Here is an 18,415-nt window from a genome sequence, read left to right as displayed (position 1 = left end):
AAAAAAATTTGATGATTAATTTTGCGCCACCACCAGAAGTATCGAAAAGTGGAAGACCTAGAACAATAAGCAAACATGGTGTGAGTTTTTTTAAAAAAAGTAAAAAAATTTAAAAAGAATTACAATTAAAAAATTAAATTTTTGTCCAAAAAAATTAGTACAATATATTTTTTATTAAAAAAACACACAAGTTTACTTACACTGTTATAAGCGATTTTTTTTTTATTTCATAAAATTAAAAAAACAATTATTATTGGCCACGAAAAGTTAGTCCATTTGTTATAAAAAAAAAGTTTACACACACTAATATATACGTTTTTTTGTACATTTTAACCATATAAAAAGAATTTTTTTATAAAAACTTTTTTATATGTAATATGTTGTATAAAAAGTGCGTGTAGCGTAGTGCACATAACAGAAGGGAAACTTTCAAGGAAGACAAAGAAAGAGGGAGATGCCCGAGAGAGAATGAAAGAGAGAGAGAGAAAGAATATATATCTAAATAATTTCACAACATTTGCAGAGAATACAAAAAGGCAAAATTTACAATAAACGGACCGGTGTAGCTAAACGCCGGACACAAACTGGGCAACAACGCGCACTACTCCGGGCGTTTATCACCCGCACAAACCCAGCGATTCCAGGACCACAGCAATGGCACAAATTACCGCAAGGCAATACCAATAAATTCGACGCCGAAATGGATAGCACTTTATAGTACGCACAAGCACTAGCCAGGAAACGGAAATAAACGCCAAAAAGTAGGCACCAAAAAACACCAAAAAAATTGGAACCAAAAAACGCCCCAAACAGTAGGCACCAAGGAAATATAACGCCAAAGAGTAGGAATTGTAATTTCTCACTAGAAATAAGCAACCGCAAGGAAAAACTCAGGAAAAATAGCCTAAAGTGTATCTCTCTGTCTCTCTCTCCTTTTCCTTTACGTTACAACTTTTTTCTCTCTCGCGGAACGAAAATGCCCAAAACGTTGCATGGCCTTGAAATTGTACTTTCCATTCTCGCTCGCGCATCGACGCCTACAAGGTTCACTTCAAAAACTTTTTTATTTTATATTTCAAATTTTTATAAAAACTTTTTTATATTTAAATTTTTTTTTATTTTTTTATAGTTTTTATATTAATATATTGTAAAAAAGTTGTTTATGCTTATATAAAAAAAATCTATATTTTTTGCCCAAAAATTTAGTATATTTACCATACAAGTAAGAAAAAACACAAGTTTACTCACACTAATGTACCCGCTAATCTAACGCTTTCAAGTAATTTAATGCTATAGTGAGCTACTTGGAAATATTTAAATCACTTCATGTAGTTCTTAGTGTTCCAGCAACCCTTCCGTACTACGATTAGCTTTGAGGCGCTGAAGCAAAATCGATTATTAAAAATTTTAACAAAAATTGTGTTACACTACAGGATGAACTGGATATTTTTTTTAGCTAGTTCATCTACTCCAAGTCTAATATATAATACTAATATACAATAATTCTTTCAGGCCCCTCGAAACTAACAAAAGCTTAAATTATTAAAGATAATTAAATAAATTAAAAAAACAGAGTAAAAGATTCATAAAACTTCTTGCAAATGATTAGTTGGCACTAACACCATTTCTTAGATATTTGGCCGAGACCGTCCTCTTATTTGTAGTGTGTGTCTTGAAGTTTTTTCCACATTGACCTACAGTTTGATGGCGCCACCGGACGGCAGATGGTAGTTTTTTCTGAGAAGTTTTTCATGACAGGATGGTTGCAATTGCAGGCCGAGGGACGACCGCTATTAGAAAACACTTTTTCTGGCTCTTGATATTTCATGCCCGAGGTTTCAAGCCTGTGCACCTCCGATTAGTAGTCACGCACCAAACCATTTGGCTACGGCGGTCGCCCTTAAGTGATGTTCTTCTTCTGCTTAATTGGCGCGATAACCGCTTTCGCGATTTTTACCGAGTTTAACAAAGCACCCCAGTCGTTTCTTTCTCTTGCTAACTGGCACCAATTGGACACACCAACTGAGGCCTTCCCCACCTTATTTTTCCAACGCAGAGGAGGCCTACCTCTTCCTTTACTACCACCAGTTGGTACCGCATCGAGTACTTTCAGAGCTGGATCCATTCGGACGCCATGACCCAGCCAACGTAGCCGCTGGATCTTTATTCGCTGCGCTATGTTTATGTCGTCGTAAAGCTCATACGGCTCATCGTTCATTTCTTCAGCAGAATATTTATTAAAAAAGTGAATTGCATTGAAAAAATTATTACTACTTCAATTACTAACTACCTACGTCAAATATAAAAATTATGCCTTTCTAAGCATTCAGACAGAAGTACAAAGTCAAAAACCTAGACAGCAAAAAATTTCATTTTTTTGGTGTCCAGATATTAACGACCGCTGCTGCATAAATATATTTATATGGACATACGTGTGTGTAAGTACGTGTCTCCTCTGCTTAAGTTTTCGGCAGTTGTCACTTTTTCTATCTACATTGAATGAATTTCTAATCTATCACAGTTTGATTGCTCTGGGAAATCAAATTGTTTGCTCTGAGGCAAAAACATATATGTACATGCTTATATACATTCATATCAACATTCTTATCTACATATGTAAACATGTTTTACCTGCATGTTGGTGGATTTCATTTGTTTTTGCTTAATTTCTTGTATTGACTTTATCTGTTATTTTGATTTTTATATAACTACTCACATTTCGTTTTTTTTTTTCAACTTATTCCAGCCAAGCAAAATCTCTCTAACGCATGGAGCGGATATTTCATGTTCATGGTGATCCATTTTTATATTCTCTCGATTTATTATTTGTGCAATTCATGTTGTCAATTAATCGCATTCATTAGTTGTATTTGCGTTTTCATTTACATATTCATTGTTGTTGTACGTACATATGTTGTGCTGTAGATATGTGCATATGTGTAGATGTAGATGTGGATGTAGATGTAGATGTAGATGTATATGTGTGTATGGCAGACAGGTGTGCTGTACGACATATCGAACGAATGTGAAATATCGGCTTTTGATTGTAATTGAAACGGATTTTATATAGATTAAATATAATTTAAAATATTATGATTGATGGTATGAAACTACTTGTCAAAGTGTTTTAGGTTAATTAAAGATTGCAATAAATTAAATCACATCTAATGTAATGAGAAATGAGGATGGATTACATGGGCTTAATTTAATATTTATTTATTATGCATAAATACCTAAGGATAGCTTTTACGGAATTAATATGTATTTATAAATTTTATGAAAATACATTTTTTAACTCAACTTTAATTTTTTTTAGGAAAATTAGCAAAAGAGAAATCGTAAAAAAATAGAATTTCTACAAAACGCTGTTATTAGATGTGAGAGAGATGTGTAGACTAAGTAGAGCTCTCAATTTTGTTGGCGCATTCTTGAACAGCCCGGGCGTATGAGCAATCTGGTCGATGCTCAATGATCGAATGCTTGCGAGTGTGAGCTCGAGTATGTCGAATTTTTTCACGGGCAATGCTTATTATGCATAAATGCGTAAGGACTGCTTTTACAGAATTTATATGTATTGACGAATTTAATGAAAATTAATTTTTAACTCAACTTTAATTTTTTTATATTATTTTTTAATTTTTTTTAATTTTTATTTTTTTATTTTTTTTGAGAACAAACATTAGGGAAATAGAAATCGTAAAAACCTAGAATTTCTACAAAAAGCTGTCATAAGATTTACTACTAAGTAGAGCACTCGATTTTGTTCGCACATTCATGAGCATCCCGGGCGTATGAGCAACCTGGTCGATACTCATTACTCAAAAGCTCTCTATTGTGAGCTCAAATATATCAAATTTTTTCACGTAATTTGAGCAATGCTTATTTAGTTTATTTTGACTTTTTTTCTGCCATGAAAAAGCTCCTCATATCCCAAATCATCGGAGGCGGCTTAAAACTGTAGGACCCGCCACTTGTGGAAAATATCAAGAGAATAAAGGAAACAATGAAGCACAGTCGGTGACCGAATCCATGGACCACATAAAAAATTATAAAAATAGTATTTTATGTTTTTTAGAACTGCAAGCTGTCCATACTTGTGGTATCAAACTAGTCTCGGCGAGGTGTCTTTTAACCTAATTAAACGAAAACGAAATCCGCAACTAAGATTTACTTCACCTTTAACGTTTAAATGTTACTTTTCCTTTTAACTTTAATGCTTTGCAAAAGTTAACCCGGTTTATATAACTTTCACCCTCGTTCACCACAAACTTATCTGTGTTATTAAGTTCATTTAGTGCAATGAACAACAACAAAAAAACTCTGTGTAAGAATCGTAAAATTTCATGCATTCTTAAAAACTATTTCACAGCACTCAAGCGAAATCTGAAATACTGAAATTTTATAGGTACTTTATAAGAATGTATGCGTACTAGGGTGGATAAAAACAATACAAAAATTGTCTTGGTAATACGCCCTAAATTTATTCTAAGGCTAAAAATGCGCTTGCTTTTCTTTGAAAATTACTATTTAATGCCCTTGGCAAAAATGCACTTTTCCATAAATTTGTTATAAAACGTTTACAGATGAATATAATTTAATATTCTCTTTTTATATCTCTTCACAAATTTAAACTTAAGTAAATTACAATAAATAACCTGGTAATTAAATTACATTAAAATTATTTACCTATAGTTCATTAAAAAATAATAAGTAAACTGTATAGTGACCATGAAAACCTTCCAAAATTAAAAAAATATATATATTTATTTCTACTATATAACGTCAACAGAAAATTAGAAAAAATTCATAAGATATCTTTTAGGCTTTAACTAAACATATCCGAAGTGATTTTTCCAAAATTTTTTATCATAAACAAATGGTATGAAACATGCATCGTGGAGCATTTTCATAAAGAACGGGCCGGACACGAATAATCATCGACTTGGGATTAGGGTTAAAACAAAGTATTCACATCGCTTTTTTATTTATGGCCTAAGAAATTTTAAATAACAAAACTATCCTGTTATAATTTTCTTTTTTTTAATTTTTTTCAATATTTTTTTTTTAATCTTTTTAAATTTTTTAACATTTTAAGCAATTTAGTGTTGATATTTATTAACTTATTTGTCTTAACAAAGAAGTTGTGGTGTTTCTCAGTGGTCCTATAAAAATAATTGAATAAAATAATAACTAAATAATATAATAAAATAATTTTATACTAAATTTAAGGAAGCGCACATTTTTCTGGTGGGACTTCAATATTTTTTTGCTGCCCTAATACAACTTTCATATACAAATATTCGTGTGCATTTATATTTTATTAATGGTGACTTTACTTTTGATTCAATTACATCGTAAAAAAGATCTGGAAAAATTCCAAAAAAAAAACGTTTTGCCAGAAATTCATTTCACCTTTGTTTGTTGTAGCGTCATTTGGACCCTTTTTCGGGAAAGTTTGAAAAGCGGCCGCCGTAGCCGAATGGGTTGGTGCGTGATTACCATTCGGAATGCACAGAGAGAGAGGTCGTTGGTTCGAATCGCGGTGAAAGCAAAATTAATAAAAACATTTTTCTAATAGCGGTCGCCCCTCGGCAGGCAATGGCAAACCTCCGAGTGTATTTTTGCCATGAAAAAGCTCCTCATAAAAATATCTGCCGTTCGGAGTCGGCTTGAAACTGTAGGTTCCTCCATTTGTGGAACAACATCAAGACGCACACCAAAAATAGGAGGAGGAGCTCGGCCAAACACCTAACAGAAGTGTACGCGCCAATTATTTATTTATTTTTTTTGAAAAGCGAAGCATTACAAAATCACTAGAGCGCTAAAATGTTCTAGAGTTATTCTTCGAAAAATTACACTATAAGTCTTCTCACACAAAATTTGCATAAAAAGAGCGTAAAAGTCTGCAGCAACTAGTTACCCAGCCCCCCTTGAGATTTGCAACACTTTTATGGTTTTTTTCATAAGCATTCGACTTTGCGGAAGCATTAAGCTGCTACCAGGGACGACCCAGAGGATCTCGAGATCGCAGCCTTCACGAGGAGTTATCCAGCAACAATCTCACTTGAACGCAGGCTAAGCAAACAGGCAACAATAGAAAAAAGTGGAAATCATTTACTTTGGCCTCATAATCGGCGGCGATTTAGCAAAAAATAATAATAATAATTTTTTACTTTGTGTCAGGAATTGTATTTTTTAGGGCTTTGTTTGTTGGCATGTGAAATCAGATACCTTGCAGTGTCAATTACCGCCTCGGAACAGCGATTTGAACTCGTTAGACCTTTTTGACAGTGTCAAAGTATCAGAGAAAATATCGCCGAATCCTTTTGTGGGATAACTGTCAATAAGGTCAAACAATCGGGTTGACTGATTTCAGCAACATCTATGAAATCTTATTGCAAAGTGTGATTAGTATTCGAAAGTGTTTGATTAATTTTATTTCATTTTTACAAAAATATTAGTACCCGAACTTCCCGGCATTTGGGGAAAACAAATAGAAGGCATTGCAAGAAAAATAAACTTAAAAATATAAACAAAAACCACACCCCTAATGTTTTCATATCTTTCTAAAGCATCCTGTTTTCTTCTCAGCCTCAGCTTAAGCTTATTTGCCTCTGCACATAAAATTGTATGCGCTCAGTGTCAACTAAATTTTTCACTTTAAGATTTGCCGTCTACCACTTCCTGTGAGATAAGTACCTCACAGTGGGTAGCCAAAGTTGTAATAAGCGTTTAGTCTCACAGCAGGGACACTTTCAAATGCATACCAATACATTGGCATATCTTCAATTGGTATTAAATAAAATTATATATTTTTTATTGCTCAACCTTTTCAAGGCTCAGCATTTTCATCTGTAGTACAGACTATTTTTATGGTAAGGATTTCGATGGAAAAATGCATATGAAGAACTAATCGATAGAATAATAAAATAAAATATCAACATAGAATAGTAGTTTAAAACGCCTAAATAGAACTTTCGATAGGAATATCTGTCAAGCGAGTACAATTTTTTAGTACTTCTGTCCATTATAATCTGGCGAAATACGCCACAAAGACTTCCATATATCCGAACAACGTTTATAAATCGGAGAAATTTCCACATTATTTAAGAACTCATTATGGATATTCTGCGCTCTAACAAGGCGGCGCTTAGAAGCTGGGCGGAGACCAGGCGACTCAGAATAAACCCAGCAAAAACTGATTTAATTCTCTTAACAAAGAAACACAGGCTTCCGATAATCTCTCCGCTAGATTTTAAGGGTGTGGGAATTCCTTTAAAGGAGAAATGTCAAGAGTTTTGGACTCGTATTTGATAGGAAGTTCACTTGGAAATCTAATATTGAGGAAAGAGTAAAGAAGGCCACAACGTTGCTTTTTACACTTGCAAAAAAGCAGGCGGTATTAAATGGGGGTTATACATCGTTAGTTAGAGTAATCTTAATATATGGAATACTTGCACGGTGGCCATCTACTCAAAATGCGAGTTACGCTAAAATCATGGGTAAGGTTCAAATAACAGCTTTCTTATGCATCTCTAATACTTTAAGGACTGCCCCAAACAAAGCGCTGAAAGTGCTAATCAATTTGCCTGCACTAAATCTTGTAGGAGAACACGAGGCCACCACCTCCGCGCTTAGACTTAAAAGTATGGCGGAATGGAACGACCAGCGATTTGGCCAAGCCTCTATTTTGCATACTCTGAATAGTCACAAACAAACGAAATGAAATGGACTACTCCATTCCTAAACTCACCTTCGACAGACTCTTCAAGTCGAGCAGACCGTGAAGAAGAAAGCGGCAAACACCATGGAGCGAAAAGAGTGGGAATTAAATTTCTATTGGATTGGGTTGGCTATGAAATATTTTCGACCTTCGGAATCAGGACTTGAACTGACCGTTCCACTACCAGATTATTTCAGCGTTTATCAAGCAGAAGTTATAGCTGTAAAAGAGGTGATTTGCCGTAACAAAAACTACAATCAACATATTCTCGGATAGCCAGGCGGCCATTAAATCAGTGAATGCGGCTATACTATGATCAAAAGTTGCACAGGAATGCAGGGTAGCCCTAAATGATATTAGTGTCATATTCAAGGTCAGCCTTATTTGGGTTCCGGGGTACAGAGATATTGAGGGAAAGTAAAGCCGAGGAAAGGTACCAATCCTCACCAGCTCAGCGATAGAAGTACCTTTAGGATACCTATGGCTACGAGTAAGCTAATAATTAAAAATACAATAACATTGTCCAATAGGCCATTTCATCATGAAGGGATGAAGTCTCATGCGAAACAGCTAGGCCGCAAATAAACAAGAAAAGGAGAAAGGAATTGCTTAGTCTCTCAAGAGATGAAGGTCGTGGCTTGTATAACCGTTCATTGGCTATTTGGCAGGTATTCCTCGAGACTAGAAGTTTTCTCGCATGAATATTGCAGAAGTTGTAGAGATGAGGAAAAGGAAGAAACAGTTGAGCACTTCCATTGAAATTGCCCAGCCTTGGGTACATTCAGAGAAAGTCTTCTAGATAGATACTTTATAAATTCTCCTATGGAACTGTCTGGCCTGGACCAATTCTGCGCTTCATAAGAACCACAAAATGGTTCCACGAAAACAACTAAATGATGTTCCCGTATCGCACAGTGGAATCACAATGGACCTGTAAGGTCTAAGTGAGTTAGTCGTACAGACCGACTACCACCATAACCTCACCTACCCTCACACCTCATAGTATGCATAGTAAAAAAGCGCCATCAGTAGTAGGAGAGAATGTGATCGAGAATCGAAATTGTTCAGTTTCACACGATACTCAGCAACTCAATACCTGCCAGTCCACTGGTGCAAACATTTTGAGAAAAGACCTGTAGCTCAAAGTCTCTCTCTCCAAGTAAAAAAATATAAAATTACAGGTAAGTATGTATATATAAGGTGGCGCAGAGTTAATTACCTTATCGGCCCAGATTTTGGGCCCCAATGCCAAATTCTAAATATACAGTTATTTTCTACTTGACTTTGCCTACGCTACTCATTATCCTGGGAAAAAGTAAATAGAATAAAGGGTGATCAATTCAGTGGTATCGGATTTTAAATTGAAATAAAGCAACGAAAATTCAAATAGATTGGGGAATCTTTATTATTTTTGTGTAGAGCTTTTCAAAAATTTTTTTTTAAATAACCCCTTTCAAATGTTGGCTGCAACTGCGCCGTAATTCGGCCATGCGTTAACACGTAAGCACCAATTTTGAATGACTCGCTGAAGGACTTCGGTCGGTATCTCATGAATAACTTTAGTAATGTTGGCTTCCAATACCTTAATCGAAACTGGTTCATCCAAAAATTATTTAAACTTTACATACCCTCACAAATAAAAGTCGAAAGGTGTGATATCACACGATCTTGGTGGCCAATCCATTGCTTTGAGACGAGAGATTGCAGTAAATTCATTGCTTCACGGGCGGTATGGCAAGTAGCCCCGTCTTGTTGGAACCAAATGTTGCGGAAATCACGGACTTAAATTTTCGGCATCAAAAAGTGGTTTTTCGTAGCGTTCGCCATTCAGTGTTACATTGGCGCTAGCATAGTCTTTGAAGTAATATGGGCCGATGATTACACCAGCCCATAGGCCGCACGAAACGGTTGTTTTCAGTGGATGTAATGTCTTTTCTTGAATGGCTTCGGGTTGCTCATCAGACCAAATACGACAATTCTGCTTATTCACGTAGCCGTCAATCCAAAAATGGGTCTCATTGCTGAACAAAATTCTGCTCACAAAATGCGTATCTTCAGCAAGTTTTTCAAAAGCCCAACGACTGAAATTATGACACATTGGAAGATCGACCGGCTTCAAATCTTGGACTAGCTGTATTTTATACGCTTTCAAACGAAGATCGTTGCGTAAAATAGCCCAAGTAGTGTCATAAGATAGGCCAAGTGGTTGAGATCGGCGCCGAACCAATTCTTCCGGATCTCTTGCAAAACTCTCATTTACAGCCGCAATATTCTCTTCACTTCGAACGGCACGTGGTCTAATCCGTCGAGTATCATCCAGTAATGTAAAATTATTCTCACTTTCGTTGATGATTTGCCGAATAGGGCGTTCGGTAGGACGGTTATGTACCACAAAGGTTGGCTTGAGCGCGCAATGAACACTTTTCACAGAGCGTCGATTTTCGTAATACAATTCTACGATTTGTAAACATTGTTGTGGCGTAAGTCTTTTCATGATAAAATTTCAATGAATACTGAAAAAATGTATGTTTTTGGTTTGACAGTAGTCACGGATGGACTGTCAAAAAAGCTTTTTGGAAAAAGTACCTCAACTTGCTCAACATGCGTACCTTAAAGGCAATAGACGGCTTTCTAGAGAACAAACATTATACCATGGCGGCATTCTTGGATATAAAAGACGCCTTTAACAATGTTAGTACAGATGCCTTTCAACGGGCGTTGATAGACTTAGAGGTGGACAATTGCATCAGTAATTGGGTCATCTCTATGCTAGAAACCAGGATCATCAAAGCTAATATGGGTAATATCAGCAGAACCAAGAAGGTCCACAGGGACACTCCATAGGGGGGAGTATTGTCTCCACTTCTTTGGTTATGCGTTATTAGCAAAGTTTTAACAAAACTTAATAGAGGTGGGGTAAAAGCGGTGGCGTACGCTAATGATGTGGTGTTAATGGCTTCAGGACTGTGTAATAACACGATCAGTGGGATCATCCAAAGGGCATTAGGCGAGCTTAACTCTTGGGGCACAGGCTGTGGCCTCGGTTTAAAACAGAACTTATGCTTTTCACCACCAGATATAAGCTACCAACTTTTATCCTACCAAATATTAGCGGACAAACTCCTTCACAATCACCCAGCGCAAAGGACTTAGGGGTAATTCTGGACTCCAGACTAAGCTGGAAGTTACATGTTGAAGAACGGGTAAGGAAGACAGAAATTGCTTTATATGCCTGTAAACGTATGCTTGGAAGAAGATGGGGTCTTCAACCTAAGCTTAGATTATGGCTGTATAAGACGGTTATACGACCTATTTTATCGTATGGTTCGGTAGATTGGTGAAAAGCTCCAGCGAGAGATTACAATACCTAATTACTTAGCAGAATACAAAGATCAGCCTGTGCAATAACGGTCGGTGCAATCAGGTCATGTCGTAGGGAGCCTCTCAATGCACTGACACACGTTATTCCAATAGACCTATATATAAAGAAGACGGCAACCATGAGTGCAGTTAGGTTAAATGAAGCGGGTCGCTGGAAAGAAAAAACTTATGGTCACGCTAATCTATTATTGCGACAAACTCAGTTAACCTCGGTGAGGACTGACTACATCGTCCCGATGGTAACGTTCAATAGGAATTTTGCCACACTCTTTCCATCTAAAAAAGAATGGAATAAGGGATTCTCTCTAAACAACTTCGATACCACAGTCTATACAGATGGCAGTAAAATGGGCTGCGGTGTAGGAACTGGTATATATTCTCACAGACTTAAAATTGAGAAATCTGTGCGTCTCCTTAATACCAGCAGTGTCTTCCAGGCGGAAGTACTGGCAATTGGAAAAGCCTGTAGGCTACTGATCGCAGATTTCTCTTTTAAGTGCGACATCTCTGTTGTTTCGGATAGTCAAGCAACAACCTGTAAGCTGGTGGCACAAAGGAAGAATAGCCTTAACACCCTGAGTGAAAACCATAAAGTTACCTTAATCTGGGTCCCGGGACTTCGGAACATTGAAGGTAACGAAAAAGCTGATGAACTGGCAAGAGGGGGATCTGCCATGAATAACGTTCTTGCAGTAGCGGTATTCACACCATTAGGTGCAGTCAAGAATGCAATTTCCCTAAAATACCTTCAAATCGCAGATTGTATTTGGAAAGACCAGACGAAAATCAAAATCAGCAGGACGTTATGGCCCACCTACAAACTCAAGCAATCGTCGACATTGAGAAACATGAAACGACGGGACGCCTGGAACTAACGGCAGTCATAACTGGTTTTTGGTCTGTGGGGGAACAGGCAGCCAAAATGGGTATCCCTCACAATACATACTGTCACAGTTGTAAACAACCAGAGAAAAAGGAGACAATCTTCCATTTCCTCTGTGAATGCCCTGCCTCATGGAAGGACAGAATGTTAACCCTGGGCCGACCGCTATTCAAGAATCTCGAAAAACTGCCTGGCTTAGACGTCAACAACCTAATAAGGTTCTTAAACCGCACAGACTGGATATAGTCATGCTGTAAATAACCGTTAAACAAGTTGGTAACGAGGATGTGGTAACAAAATGGTGCGGAAGCGCTAGTTGGATTCTGGAAGAATCACCACTTTAACCAACCAACCTCCAATCGGATCACCGTTTATTACAATATTTTAAGTAGCTTAAAAAGTTGTGAGGCCGTCCAGGGTTGTGTTTGCAAGCAGACACCTTGGCTTTGTATTAGGTAGAGAGCTTTTTATTGGTACACTTTTTCTAAATATGTTCTTTGTTGATTATGAATCTATTGCATTATCTACATATATGGTAGTGTTTTTATCTATTAAATGTTGGTTTGTCAAAGAGCTGTGTCCTAATCTTATTCTTGCAAGTTTTACTATATCCTTTCTTGTTAGTTCAGATTTCGTTCATACGTACTTTTTGCGGGCTTATTTTTTTATGCCAAGTGGTAATTTTGTTGAAGTGTAAGAAGTTTCTGGATGCAGCTTTGTATACCGCTGGCTAAGTGATTATTGGACGTCAAAAGGGGCGTCTCAAGGCCTCCTTTGCAGTTAGATCGGCTAGTTCGTTGCCTCTCATTTGTGCGTGGCTTAGTACCCAGACAAGTGGTATCACCCTGTGTTATCCGCCATTATTGTCATTATTTAACTTCTATGTCACACGAGCCATACTAATATACACATATGTATGTATGTATGTATGTATGTGGTTATGTATTTCATAGCACACTGTATTTCAGATACAGAACATGAATCATGTATAGCTTGACGCCTCAAACTCGAGCTCGATATATATAAATTCGTATGTATATAAAATACTTAGATATCAGAAGAACCCGACAGCAGTCAATGCACGTTGCAGCCTCACTTGCTTTTAATTTTCTGCGTAAACCACAAAACTAATTACCAATTCCGCAAAAGCAGCAGTTGATTAGTGGAGGGGCATAGAGAATAGCGCACGAAGCACCAAAACATAAAGTATGCATGTTGTGCTTTTGAGACAGACTGCTTGTAACATGACAATAAGAGATAAACCTGTGAAAATGCAAAAACTCCACACATATCCCAGCAGGGAAGTCCACTAGAGTAGGGCTTATGTGCTTCTGGTAGATTGCGAAGATTGGCTATTGACATTTTTGAATGCATTTTTATTATACTGAATTCTAAATTTTCTAAATTGTTTTAATATTGAAAACGGAATCACCCATAAACCTAGTCGACTATGACTAATTCTTGAAACACTAACTGTACTTGCAAGTAAATATTCGCTGCTTTCTTCCCAAAGCAAGTAATTTTTTACTCAATAATTTTTTCGAGTTTGGCATTATATTATTTTGTATATGGCCGCCCGTTAACTATCATTTATCATAAATACAGGGCCGTCGAGGTAAAGGTAAAGAATGTTGAACTTAAAAACAAAACTATTGGATATTTACTCAAAAATAATTTTATTTGCACTTAACTTTGTATAATGTGAGTACACATATCATAGTTGAAAATTATTCAATGTAACCTCCATCTCGTGCAATTACCTGCTCCAGCCGGGACCTGAAGCGCCCACATGCGCGAGTTACCTCCTCTTTGTCCATTGTGGTCATCACTTCCTCGATGTTTGTCTTCAGAGCGTCCTTAGTGTTATGAGGCTTCGCGTTAACTTTTGCTTCAACTGTGCCCCAAACGTAATAATCAAGAGGATTGCAGCCTGGGCTTGAAGGTGGCCAAAAATCTGGTGACCAGTGGTAGGGTAGGTTGTTCTGGAGCCAAGCCTGAGTCTTTTTTGCCTTGTGAGCAGGTGCGAAGTCCTGCTGAAACACATATTCATTTCCAGCAGCCACGCGGTCCATCCAGGGTTGCGTTTTTTAGCAGCCAAACCACTCAATTATCTCTTTAGGGCTTTTTCCGGTGCGAAATGACTCTAGTATCGCAGCTCTTCTGTCCTGCTCTCTATCAGGAAACAATACACTAAAAATATGTCCCTTTATCAGCGGTTTTAGACTTAACGCTACTGCTGCAGAGCCTTCGAAATGTTTTCCGGATTTACCTCGACGGCCCTGTACATCCCATCAGTTTAAATTATACCACGAAAATTTCAATTGGCCGTTAATTGTCCGTGTTTACTTTTCTTATAACTTCTGCGTGTATTTGATTTTGAAAAGTACAGATTTAGCAGAACCTCCTGAGTAGGTAGGCAGATGAAATGGGTGAAGTACCACTCTGGCACTTTCCAAGTAGGACAAAAGCCCCGAATTGATACCATTATGAGGCCTTCAACAGGCAGAACTCTACAACCAGCCAGAGCTGTTGAAAAACGTAGCACCCTGTGACCTTAATCGTCTAGCTGTCAAGCTCGGACAATTAGAGAGAAAGTGCTCAACAGTCTGCTTCTCTGCAAGGTTCCCACCGCTTCTGCAATGGAGATTAAATTTCAAACTATTTAGCTTCTCCGCGTGTTTGCCGATCGTCCAATGGCCTCTAAACAGCCACGAGTTTGGAAATTTAGTTGCATGGAGCTCCCAAGGCTTTCAGAGTCATCCGTCTATTGTACTGGAGCCAATGGGTTTTCGACAGAGCATATGAAGAAATGGAGCTCCATCTTTCTGCGTTTTCCTAAGAAATAAGTTGTGCAATTCGCCTTCAACAACAGTCCATCCCCCATTCGATGACCGGGTAGGAGGTCTCTGAGACCAATTTAGTTCCCTTCCTGGCAAGCTCATCAGCAATTTCATTTCCCTCTATGTTTCTATGTCATGGAATCCAGATAAGAGAAATATTACCTGCACATCCAAGAGATTATATGTCCCCTTTACAGGAGTTGACCAGTTTGAATCTGCACCATGGCGTCATCACAGCGTCTTGATCGCGACTTGACTATCGGAAAACATTTTAATATCTCGTTCGTTCCCACGTTCTCTAAGTATTTTGCTCGCCTGCAGGATCGCAAAGACTTCTGCCTAGAAAACAGTAGCAGTATTCGACAGTTTTAAGGAAATAGATAAAATGACTGATTTAGAGAAAACCCTTCTCCGACTCCCGTTTCGATTATGGAGTCGTTAGTGAAGGCAAAGATACCAGCATCGATACAGATCTTCGCTTCTTCCTGCCGAGTTGGAAAGATTGCCCTAGCCCGACGACCCTCAAAATCCCGTTTGCAGATAGAGAGATCTGTACATAGTTCAGAGATACTGTGTTAACTGCCTAAAAATGCTGGCATGTCCCTTGAGAGTTGCCTCAAGAGGGCAACATCCTTTAACTTGATGACACTTTGAGCTGCTCTGGAAATAACGTAAAAGTCAATGGGAAGTAAGTGCAAGGGAAGTTGTTCCTAAGCTACGACAGGTGGGCATTATTGTCAGTATTTAGGACTGGTAGCGGCAGGCTAATCACCTACCCTCTCAGAAATTAAATAGATTAATGAAACCAACCCAAGACAAATGTCTTGTCGAGGCCCTATGCTACCGAGAGAATGAACAAGGAAAAAAAATAAAAAATGTCCGATCCTTTATAAAATTTCACGTGCTCATTTAGTTGTCATCGAAATCTCTGTGCCTTACGAAAGACTTTCCTCGAAAGTAGGATATGTAACGGTACAGATAAGAAGCCGTCTATCAGGCAAATGTTTAGACAAATTGCCTTGTGTATGCTAAATGTAAATATTTTACTGTTTGGCTATTTCCCTTTGCAAAATTCAAGCAAAAAAAGAAAAAGTGAATTTATGTTCAATAAAAAAATTCAAAAATTTTTTCAAAATAAAAAAAAAAGTTTATAATTGATTTTTTTTACTCGATATTTGAATATACACGTTATTATTTCCCTGTATTCATTCAGTACCCAATACTTTGTTCCAGTACCAGAAGCAAGTAAAAGTATATATCAATACCAAAAAAAAAATATATATTATTTATCAATACCAAAGTGCATCGAATCATCACTAGCTACGTCGAGTAAATCCGCTCACTAAATTCGAAAAACCCGGCTCGCACTAAAAACTTGCTGCCTCACACGCTTTAGTGCTCACAATTAACGAATTTTCATTAGTTTCGAACCAGACATTTTTTTCCACTACTTCCACTTTTCCCTGCAAGATAGCATTCAACTCTCTGCCTGTGCTACATACATACGCACACGCACAGAGTTGGCATCAAACTTTTCAAACGATTCCCTCAAGTGTTGTTGTAATTAAATTATACATCGAGTGTTGTCCAAAATGTCTACGACGCTTGTGAGCAACTTAAGCATATGTGAGTATGAGTATGTGCTTCTTTCTCTAAACATTAGCTCTCTATTTGCACAGCGCTGCTGTTATACTCGTACATTCAAGGCGACTGAGAAATGTTTGAATTGCTGCCTGATTAACAGAATTGCTACATTTCAGAGTACTTACTAGTAAAGTGCTTACGAATAAGACAAATTCAGTCAATTGCACAACGACAATAACGACTTATGCATTGACATTGAACTGTGTATATATTATATGTACGAATGTATGTATGTATGTAGTATGTATGCATGTAAAACTTTTGAACTAAGTGAAAGTAAAATACTAATAAATAAATAACGAAATGAGTGATTTGCGTCAAATGCCATTGTGTTGACCTATATAAAGTGAGTAAATATTAAATGAATACAAAAAATTAAAAGCAAAAGTCAAAACATGCTCACACAATTTACACAAAGTCCAAGCTTTAAGGATGAAAACCATACAAAGTAAACCATAACTAAACCAATTCGTTGAATTTACATAAAAATCTCATACTAATGGCGTAGATGTAAGTGAATTTATGCAGTAGCACAATAATAATTCAACGTTTGTTTCCTTCATCTAGCCACAGTAGCAATAACAACGACAACAATCAGACTGCAACAACAGCAACAATAAAAATGAACTAACTATTACAGCAACAGCCGCATGAGCAATGCGCTAAGAGACTCAACAAAGCAAAAAGGCAAAATAAATTAAACTTCTGTGACATGAAATTTGTTAGAAAAACACAAGTGAGCAACAGGACAAACAGAGACAAGCGAGATGAAGAGACTAACAGAAGATGGGTGGGGTACAAAATAATACCCGGATTATGCGTATTAGATGTTATAGAACCCACAAGCTTATGTGATTAGTGTCAACGAAGCAAAGTAAGAGGAAAGGGTAAATGCTTGGAACAAAAATGCGGCAATAGCACAGAGAACAGCACAGAGCACAAAGTATGTAGTAGATTTAGTAGAAGGCCAGCAAGACATGAGAAAGGCGGAAGTTTCATGTTGGAAAGAAGTGAGACGCACAACGGTAAAGGCAAGTGACAAGTGGGATATGAGTGACTCTAAGAGCTCAGCTGGCTGACTTGACCGCCGGGAGCACGATTTCCGAAAAAGATATTCATGAGAAAGATATACACACATACACATACACGTACATATATCCATGTATAATATGTATAATGTATGTATGCATACATAAGTGTGGGCATATAGTTATTTGCGCTCAAAAAATATATTCATATTTACACTGTGGTGCAAAAGTCTACAAGAAAAGTTACATAGGCCGCTAGTCCATGCGAGTCTGTTGTTCTCTATGCTACTCCCTATTGGGCGAGAGCTAAACCATCTAACATACGACACGTAGCACAGGTGTTACGACGGAATGCACTAAGAGTCGCTTGCATATTCAGGACCATCTGTGACGAAGCGATTTGCGTTATCGTCAGAAAACTCCCTATGGATATGAAGGGTGGTTAAGTTTAAAGGGCCGGTGTTGATTTTGAATAAAATACAATTTTTTTAGGAAATTATTATCATTTTTCTTCATTATGATAATATTGGTATAGCTTACCTTACGTTCCAGTAAGTGGCCAAAAATATCGCATATCGTCTAAATTTATTCTACTTTATTTACATTTGTCTGGTCATAACTTCTATTTCGAATCATCGATAGTCCAATTGACTAAACCAATTTTGCATATAAATGACTTTTTACACATCCAAGTTATTGTGTATCCATATTTTTGTTTTCACTTTTGCGGCAGAGTGTGTGTAAGTACATGCATAGGCACCTATAAAAAAAATGTTGCCTACATAACATTTGAGATAATTTTGTTTTTGCTTAGTATTATAAGCTTTATGTGTTAATTGGTTGGTGGTAACTTTTTTGTGCCTAAGCTGCTTGTATTTACATGATACTTAGCGTAATCCGTTATTAGCTAATTTAA

Source organism: Anastrepha ludens, chromosome 3 (assembly GCF_028408465.1).
Source record: "Anastrepha ludens isolate Willacy chromosome 3, idAnaLude1.1, whole genome shotgun sequence".
In the NCBI taxonomy this organism is placed as follows: Eukaryota; Metazoa; Arthropoda; class Insecta; order Diptera; family Tephritidae; genus Anastrepha; species Anastrepha ludens.
Note: the sequence above shows the minus strand (reverse complement) of the source record.